Genomic DNA, 10653 nt, shown 5'->3' with positions numbered 1-10653 from the left:
TTGGAAAACCATACAATAATTACAATTAATTAAAATCAATTAAACGTATAATTAGCAGAAAGTGTCTAAAAAATATTTTTCTTTAATCCAATCGCTCCAGAATCATTTGGATAAAGTGTCGATGCAATTTTTATTATTTAGAAAACAACTTTATTCTAATAAAAATTAATTAAAGGTCAATATTTCGTTTTAATGTCTGCACTATAGTGCAATAAAATGCACATACTTTTCAATGTATGTTTTATTGGTAGACAGCTGTGTTTCGATATTGACTGTAAGTACTGAAAATTTATAATGTTACATACGTCATCACTTTTTCAGTACTTTATAGTCTATACTAGACTACGTCGGGTTGGAGTCGGTTACTCCAGTGTTATTCCAATCCAATTTGGAGTAAAATTAATCAGCACGAAGATCCAGCTATGACCGATGACGGCTTTACTTATTTAATTTGTTGTTTTCATGTATTGGTCGATATTCTATATTATGAACAGAAAAGGAAGAAGAAGAGAGAAGAAGAAGAAGAGAAATTAAAGAACTTAAGGCACGGTGCAGAAGTTTGGAGATTTATAAACAGAAAGAGGAAGAAGAAAGTCTGGAAAGATAACAACATTAGCTGTGTGGAGTGGAAAGAGTACTTTAAGGAGCTATTAGGCGGCACGGATAAGAAGCGGGCTAACAAGGAAGATGGAAGTTATAACGAGGTAGGAGCAGTACAAGATGAGCTTGTAGGAACACATCTGGAGGAAGGGGAGGTTGCAGAAGCGGCCAGAGGGATGAAAAAGAACAAAGCGGTAAGTGTAGACAGTATCCCGATGGAGGCATGGTTGTATGGAGGCAGCTCAGTAAGGAAAGGGTTGATGGAGATACTTAATCAAGTCTGGAGTGAGGGATGTATTCCTAAGGATTGGAGAACTTCAATTATAGTCCCTCTATACAAGAGAGAAGAGGTAAATAAAGTTGGAAACTACAGGGGAATCTCTCTCCTGTGCTCAGCCTATAAAATATATGCGGAGATAATCAGAAGCAGGTTGGAGAAGATTGTGGTACAATAAGGTTTGCTGCCGGAGAGTCAAGCGGGATTTAGGAAAGGACGTTCAACGTTGGATAACATTTTTGTATTGGATCATCTAACACAGAGGGAGGATAGGGTTGGAAAGAAGGACAAGGTCTATGCGTTCTTTGTTGACTTGAAGGCGACTTTTGATAATGTAGACAGAGGTCAGCTGTGGAAGATTCTTAGGAAGATGGGAATTGAAGAAAAGCTTGTAAAGAAGATGGAAGAAATTTATGAAACTACCGAAGTTGCAGTTAGAACGAAGGATGGATTAACAGAAGAATTCAGGGTTACAAAAGGCGTGAGGCAAGGCTGTGTTCTGAGTCCACTTTTATTCAACTTGTTTATGGCGGACATTAGGAATGTATTAAAAGATAGAGGACTCGGCAGAGTTAAACTAGGAAATGATAGAGTATGGTCGTTAGAAAATGCGAACGATATGGTATTTTTAGCTAAAAATGGGGTTGCGATGTTAGATATGATGAATACAATTAAAAGATTTCTTAGGAAAAGGAAAATGGTATTGTGTACCGAAAAGACTAAGATGATGGTGTTCAATAAAAAAGATAGGGAAAAATTTGAAAGGTGAAAATGGGATATAAAAAAATTGAAGAAGTTAAGCAGTTTAAATATTTGGGATTTGTGTTCAGCAGGAATGGAAAATATGCAGAACATGTAAAAGATTTATGCAGAAAAGGGAGGATTGCGGTAAATAAGGTTTGGGGTTTGGGGGAAAGAATTTGTAGAAACGATTTTTGTAGAAGGTGGATGTTGTTTAAATATTTGGTTCAAAGTGTGATTTCGTATGGTGTAGAAATATGGGGATGGGAGGAAAGAAAGGAATTAGAAAAAATTATGTTGGACTACGTTAGATGGATTTTTAATTTGAAATTTTGTACCCCAAGATATATGATGTCAAAAGAGTTGGGATTAAAGAAATTAAGAATAAGGTGGGGGATAAGGGCTATGAGATATGAAGACAAAATTAGAGCAGTTGATGATAATAGATGGATTAAAATGTGCTGGTTAGATAAAGAAGAAATGATTGGAAAGATAGATATGGTAGAGAAAGATCAAAATATTTGAATAGGAATGGTTGGAGTACTATGGCTGTGGATGCTTTAAGAAGGGAGGGAAGAGATTTAGTTAAGGAAATGAGTAAAAGAGATGAAGATGTACAAAAACAAATTGAGGAAAATAGTATTTTAAATTCTAGGTATAATAAGAAATATAAGAATTTAAGTAGAGAAATAGGTGGCCCTAAATGTTTGAGGAAGGAATATATGGATAAATATAAAGGCAAAATTATTAGAGCTCTGGTAAACTTAAGATGTGGTACTTTGGAGGACGCGAATATGTATTGGTTAAAAGAGGAAAGAGGTATTTGTATGTTTTGTAAACAAGGTAGGGATAACACGAATCATTATGTATCAGAATGCAAAACGATAAAAAATTGGTTTATAGAATTAGGTAAGAATAATAAAGAAAGATTAGAGAGGCTTTGGAATGATGAAATGGGCAGCATCAAAGAGAAGATATTGTTAAGATTATATAGAGAACAGTCAGCGTTAGAGAAAAAAGAGCGAAAAAGAAGGTTGGATTAAAATATAGAAGGTCAATGTGTATCAATATGTGCAATAGTTACTTGTAAGTTAGGATAGTAGTGTATGAATGGAAGGATAAATGATTAAGGTTATTTGTAAACCAAGTCCACTTCTTGGCTATGTAGCTGAAGTTAACAATAAATATATATATTGTTTTAAAAATAATTATCTACACTACGGTACTGCTTCAGCGCTGTTCACACCAGTCTCCTCCTTGTGTCCCTGAAGCAGTACCGTATATAGTGTAGATAATTATTTTTAAAACAGAATATAGAATATCGACCGATACATGAAAACAACAAATTAAATAAGTAAAGCCGTTATCGGTCATAGCTGGATCTTCGTGCTAATTAATTTTACTCCAAAATGGATTAGAGTAACACTGGAGTAACCGACTCCAAGCCGACGTAGTTTAGTATAGACTATAAAGTACTGAAAAAGTGATGACGTATGTAACATTATAGATTTTCAGTACTTACAGTCAATATCAGCCTGTCTACCAATAAAACATACATAGAAAAGTATGTGCACTTTATTGCACTATATAGTGCAGACATTAAACCGAAATATTGACCTTTAATTAATTTTTATTAGAATAGAGTTGTTTTCTAAATAATAAAAATTATATCGACACTTTATCTAAATGATTCTGGAGCAATTGGATTAAAAAAATATATTTTTTAGACACTTTCTGCTAATTATACGTTTAATTGATTTTAATTAATTGTGATTATTGTATGGTTTTCCAAACTCTGAAAAGTTTTTTCCAAATATCTCCAAATGATTTCCAAACGATTGGATAAGATAATTTTCAATAATTTTTAATTTGTTTGCCAACTATACGTCGGTGTTTACGTGAAGGAATTATCGTAAGTTACTACAGAAATAAAGCCCCTTGCACAATGCCAGGCAACAGGCAATAAGAACAGGGAATAGAAATCAGAAATCATGTATAAATGCAGAATAAACAGTGACACAGGCAATAGACACAGAGTTTCCGTCACGTTGGAAATTCTGTGCCTATTGCTTGTTGCCAACCAATCATAGCATTCGAATTTTTTAGGTTGTAATTAACGATTTTTTGGTTATTTCCTGTTCCTATTGTTTGTTGCCTGGCATTGTGCAAGGTGCTTAACGCTCGCGTAAATGTAGTAAGTGCACTGCGTGGCACTGCACGCAGTGCACAGTCTGCACAAGTATTACTGCCCTCTCGTGTCAAAAAAAGGAAAGGTACAGACGCCATTTTTGTCCAATGACGACGTTTTTTAAAATACGAAACTAGCGATATTAGCACTATTAACGTCGAAAAAGTGAAAAAGACGCGCAACTAGCGCTGTAGTGCAAAAGTGAAAGTGACGTTCTGACGACAATGACGTATCTTAATAAAAATTTACACACTTAGGACTTTGCATCACAAATCTCCGCTCGTAGGGTACGAACATTTATTACAAATATAAAGATACTGTTGAAATGTCTATTTAATCGCCGATTAAACATCAACCTTGTTTAATAAATCCGATAAAAAATCATATAAAAAACAAATATAATCAAATTTTATAATATCAGATTTTTTATTTAACATATTTGACAAATTATTGATCAATAAAAACTAATTAATTTTTAAATAAAAATTTTGGATTTTATTTTTTAAATGGTATTTTAAATAAATACATAAATTGAATCTAGCTCGTATGCTTAAAATAATAATACCTAAATACTACATGGCCAAAAACGGGCAAACAAAAATACACATGGATAACGCTTTATAGGTTGATTGGTTCCATAAAGATACGTTTTCTGGCCGTTATTTGTCTTATTTTTCTAACCATACTACTTGCCACATAAAATAGGTACTATTTACAGTCTAGTAGACTGTAACTAGTAGTAACAGGGCTGTGTTACTTTCCCATCCTATGTTTTACAAAAAAAATCTTGAGTTAATTATTAAAATTTTATTAGACAACGTTATCCTCTTAAATTAATTTTTAAGGAAATAAACTTTAGATTAGACAAACTGTTCAACAGCAAACTTAAATATACACACTTTGAAACACTTGATAGGGACAGCGATGAATCTGTGAACTCCATGAATAAGAATTTCATTGTTATTCATATATTAATAATATTTCAAATAAAACAATAAGGCATCATCTTTGTTTAATAAAAATAAACATACAGTTGGTTACAGTTTAAATAAACTCAACAAGATAAAGCACAAAAAGACAAAAATGCGATTTCTACTAACAATAACGCTATTTATAAGATCTGTTGTAAAGATTGCGATGCCTCTTACGTGGGACAGACTAAGAGAAAAATAAAAACGAGACTTCAGAAGCATAAAAATAACATAAAATTAGATCCATCTAAATACTCTGTCATGCATCACCGAACACATAAAAGAGCTAAACCATTCGTTGGATTGAGAGAATGTAAAAATTTTAGATGCAGAACCTAATTTCCACAAAAGGATTATCTCAGAAATGATACATATTAAAAAACAAAAGAACGGTATTAATGTAAACAATAATACAGAGTTATTAGACGGCGGATCGTATACTTTAGTATCTTTAACGAACTATTGAACTACTAGACTATTATTGTTTATTGTTTATTTGACCGACACGTATAATTTCTTAGTGTTTTACCTTAACGATCTCGTCTTACAAGTCGCTCTCGCGCACTCGATATGTACGGAAGTTTGCATCGGCACTTGAAAGTATTTAATATATCAAGAGGTTTGTCTATATATACGTAAGTGTTAACGAAATATGAAACATTTTAAAAAACGATTACACAGTTTATCTTTGTATTTCAGGACGGTTTTATAATTTTAGACATATTGCTTGACCGTGCCTTTAAGGTATTCCTTTCACGGAGGAGCGTATTTTGTAGGCGCTTAAGCAGGGCCTCAGCAAACTCTTGTATATTGCATTAAACTTATATAAAATCAAGTTATAATTGATTAGTATGTTTAATTATAAAAAAAAGTGAAAATGTTACGTGTATTTACATAGACCTAGGATAAGATAGACGGAGCGTAAGCTGCGACTATGGACAAGGGGGTAAGGATAGCGCGGGAGGGGAAATAGACCCAAGTCTTGGCAAAGTTCGGTTAGACTCGGGGACGTTTGGACCACGTTACGCGCGCGTGAATTGAAGTTGTTGCATATGACGATCGCGAACGTCAAATTTTCCAAATAAAAAATAAATATGCAAATTCTGCATATTTACCGTAATTACAACCATGAAAATTTGTGTTGTGGCCGGTTGCAAAAACCGGGAAATATACTAAAAAAAAAAAAATCTGAAAAAAAATCTGTACACTAAATACCAATTAAGCACTTCATTTCCATGATACGCTTCTGTATTCTAGGTTATGGTATCCACCGCCGTCCGGAGAAATGTGTCAAATGTGTAATCGAACAAACAGCGCATGCCAGCGCATCCCCTCTACATGCTGCCAACGCACACCAAAGCGCGAAGGCACATCCGTGTGCTGTCGAGTCGATCGAGCGTCCGAATGTTTCCGAGTCTAACCGAACTTTGCCGAAATTTGGGTCTATTTCCCCTCCCGCGCTATCACCTACCCCGCAGGCTTACGCTCCGTCTATCTTATTTAAAAAAAAAAAAGGTAAAAAAGGCGTCAAGTACACGCATAGTAGTGTATATGTATTATGTTGTTACCTCAAAAAAAAAAACAAAGTGGTAGTATTATATCTCGAAATAACACCCTGTACATACTGTTTATAAAATGCGTAATACTACAAAAAGGCGTGATATCCGTACAAAATTACTTTTTTTAAAAAAAGGTAAAAAAAGGTGCCAAGTACACGCATAGTAGTGTATATATTGTTACCTAAAAAAAAAAGTGGTAGTATTATACCTCAAAAAAATCTAAGTAACAAGTGGTAGACGTAATCTTTGTATCTTGAAAAATCTCGAAAAAACCTAAACAGTAGTATCTTTACCTCGAAAAAAAATCAAAGTGGTAGTATTATACCTCGAAAAAACCTAAGTAACAAGTGGTAGACGTAATCTTTGTATTTCCAAAAATCTCGAAAAAACCTAAGCAGTAGTATTTTTATTTCCAAAAAATTATAACTCAAGTGATACACATCACAAAATTACGTTACCTTATCAAAAATGAGTCGCGCTTCAAGTAATCTATTATTACAATTACAAAAAAAATATGATATCTCTTTTTAAATTACAGCGCCAATTACAGAGAACATACACTGAAAAAAAAAATTTGTCAATCCCAAGAAATATTTAGTCCGATACGTTCAACTAAACATTAGTTGAATTAATTAATTCTTGATTAAAGAAACGAAATAAATTGTTGAAACAACCAATATTTAGTTAACTAACTAAAATGTTTAGTTAAACGTATCGAACTAAATATTTCTTGGGATTAACAATTTTTTTTCTCAGTGTATTTTTTGAGATACAAAGATTACGTCTACCACTTGTTACTTAGGTTTTTTCGAGGTATAATATTACCACTGCTTTTCTTCGATTAGAATAAAAGATTGAATCATGAAGAATTACACAGATGTAACAGTACAAAATACAAATATTTTATTAAAATATTTAAACCCAACAAGAGAATACAAGGTATTTAAATACAAAGTTTATATATGTATTTTAAAAAATTTAATTGCATCGCAAAAAATTACAGAGGTAACAGTACAAAAAATAAAAATATTTTATTAAAATACATAAATTTTTCTTGTCAAAAAACTTGGCGCTGCTAGACCTCAAAATTAGGTCAGCCTGGTTAGGATAAGTTAGGATAAGTCTATATTTTTAAAGCGATTAAAATTAAGTATGGAATAAGTATAGAATAAGTACAGAATAAGTAATATTTACATTTGTAAAAGTCTCTCTCTCTCTCTTTCTCTCTCTCTCTCTCTCTCTCTCTCTCTCTCGAATAATGCGGCTTATGATTAAGTATAGAATAAAAGGTCTCTCTCTCTTTCTTTCTCTAGCAGCGCCAAGTTTTTTGACAAGAAAAATTTATGTATTTTAATAAAATATTTTCATTTTTTGTACTGTTACCTCTGTAATTCTTTGCGATGCGATTAAATCTTTTAAAATACATATATAAACTTTGTATTTAAATACCTTGTATTCCCTTGTTGGGTTTAAATATTTTAATAAAATATTTGTATTTTGTACTGTTACCTCTGTGTAATTCTTCATGATTCAATCTTTTATTCTAATCGAAGAAAAGCAGTGGTAATATTATACCTCGAAAAAACCTAAGTAACAAGTGGTAGACGTAATCTTTGTATCTCGAAAAATATGTTCTCTGTAATTAGCGCTGTAATTTAAAAAGAGATATCATTTCTTTTTTGTAATTGTAATAATAGATCACTTGAAGCTCAACTCATTTTTGATAAGGTAACGTAATTTTGTGATGTGTATCACTTGAGTTATAATTTTTTGGAAATAAAAATACTACTGCTTAGGTTTTTTCGAGATTTTTGGAGATACAAAGATTACGTCTACCACTTGTTACTTAGGTTTTTTCGAGGTATAATACTACCACTTTGTTTTTTTTTTCGAGGTAAAGATACTACTGTTTAGGTTTTTTCGAGATTTTTCAAGATACAAAGATTACGTCTACCACTTGTTACTTAGATTTTTTTGAGTTATAATACTACTGTTTTTTTTTCGAGGTAACAATATATACACTACTATGCGTGTACTTAGCGCCTTTCTTTACCTTTTTTTTAAAAAAGGTAATTTTGTACGGATATCACGCCTTTTTGGAGTATTACGCATTATATAAACAGTATGTACAGGGTGTTATTTCGAGGTATAATACTACCACTTTGTTTTTTTTTTGAGGTAACAACATAATACATATACACTACTATGCGTGTACTTGGCGCCTTTTTTTATCTTTTTTTTGAAAAAGGTAATTTTGTACGGATATCACGTTTTTTTGTAGTGTTACGCATCTTAATCTTAACAAAAAAAAATTACACCTTATAAAGAAATGTGTCTGAAGTTGTTAATATATATAATATATACATTGCCGGACATTGCTTTTATGTAAAATATGCATCTATATTATGTTGCTTGTAAAAATTATTTCTTATCAATTTTTTCCAAAAATAATAAATTGTGAAACATTTTAAGACTAAACCCAATTCGCTATCTGTATTTTAACTGGTACTTTACTCTTGTGCGTATGGGGTACTCACGTTCGAGTTGGCCAAAAGCCGTGTTTTTATTTTTCCGCTACGTGCCCTACGAGCGGAAATATTGCGACGCAAAGTTGAAATGTGAAAATATTATATTAAGATATTTCTACTAACGTCGACGTCTCTCAATATATATGGCATATATATATATATGTCAGAGAAATGTAACTTTCACTTTTTCGACACTGGTCGATAGACTTATCAATCAGGAAGAAGATTTCTATTTAGGTAAATTAGAAAATAATATTAACAGGTCGATTATCGCAATTTTTTATTTTTCATTTAGTAAGATAGAAAAAATTTTATAACTATCTAACAAACAGTAATACAGCATTGCTCTACATAAATTTTTGTAGTAAATTTACCGCTCTACAAAAAAGATTTCTTATCATTTTTTCATAAATTCAACTGTTCAAAAGATATTCAAAGTTAAAATTTGATAAATTTTATAAAACTTGTTTTTGCTTCTTATGAATTTTGTATCATATCGACTATCAAAAATTATGAAATAATCAATACATATTTTTGTAGAAAAATTTACGATCTACAAAAAAAGTCTTATATTTTTTTCATAAATAAAACCATTTAGACGATATTAAGGTTTAAAGTTCAAAGTGTATAAAAATTATTTTTTTTTTCATATTAAATAAATAAAGCTCAGAATTTTGTTATAATATGAAAAAAAAGAATAATTTTTATACACTGAACTTTAAACCTTAATATCGTCTAAATGATTATATTTATAAAAAAATATAAGAGACCTTTTTCGTAGATCGTTAAATTTTCTACAAAAATATGTATTGATTATTTTATAATTTTTGATAGTCGATATTATAAAATTTATCAAACTTTAACTTTGAATATCTTTTGAACGGTTGAATTTATGAAAAAACGATAAGAGATCTTTTTTGTAAAGCGATAAATTTACTACAAAAATCTATGTGAAGCAATGCTGTATTACTGTTTGTTAGATAGTTATAAAATTTTTTCTATCTTACTAAATAAAAAATAAAAAATTGCGATAAGCGACCTGTTAATATTAATTAATATTAAGGGCTCAAACTTTAACAGGTATCTTATTTTACCTTCCTGCAAGTATATATGCTATTCGTGAAATAAAAAAAAGCATAGTTCCTTTAAAAAAAAATATGTAATTTGCAACACGCATCTGCATACTTTTTCTTGAAAGCAACTATGTCTTTTTTTCATACCAATTCGTCTCATTATTCTATGCATAAAAGTACCGAAAACTTAATGTTTTACCAGATATTTTGTATTTTATGTCAAAATACTAGAACTTTCAAGCCTTATAGTTCCAAAAGTTCTTAATTTTGAAAAGCTTTCGAGATTAGCTACAAGAATATGCATTGAAAAATAGGGGTTTCCATTTAAGAAATTAAAGGTGTAGTTTACATGAGCTTTAAACGACCATCCATGGTTAAACCAATGACACCATCTTATGGCCCCCTCGAAACCAAATAACTTTTGTCTGAAATATTTTTCTCTCCCGGGCTTGGTTCTCGAGATATTCGACTGGATGGATTAAAATAGTCCACCCTGTATAATCAGATCCGAAATTTGGGTACTATAAAGTACTAACTTGGGTATACTAACATAAAAATAAGATCATATTTCCAAATTTCGGAGGATTTTACGACGGTGGACGTGGTGGTAGCACTATCAATCAAACATTTAACATGTGGTAAAATGTTTGATTGATACACACACACACGCACACACACACACACACACACACACACACACACACACACACACACAC

Source organism: Temnothorax curvispinosus, unplaced genomic scaffold, assembly GCF_003070985.1.
Source record: "Temnothorax curvispinosus isolate PA1 unplaced genomic scaffold, ASM307098v1 QBEX01013561.1, whole genome shotgun sequence".
NCBI classification, from domain to species: Eukaryota; Metazoa; Arthropoda; class Insecta; order Hymenoptera; family Formicidae; genus Temnothorax; species Temnothorax curvispinosus.
Note: the sequence above shows the minus strand (reverse complement) of the source record.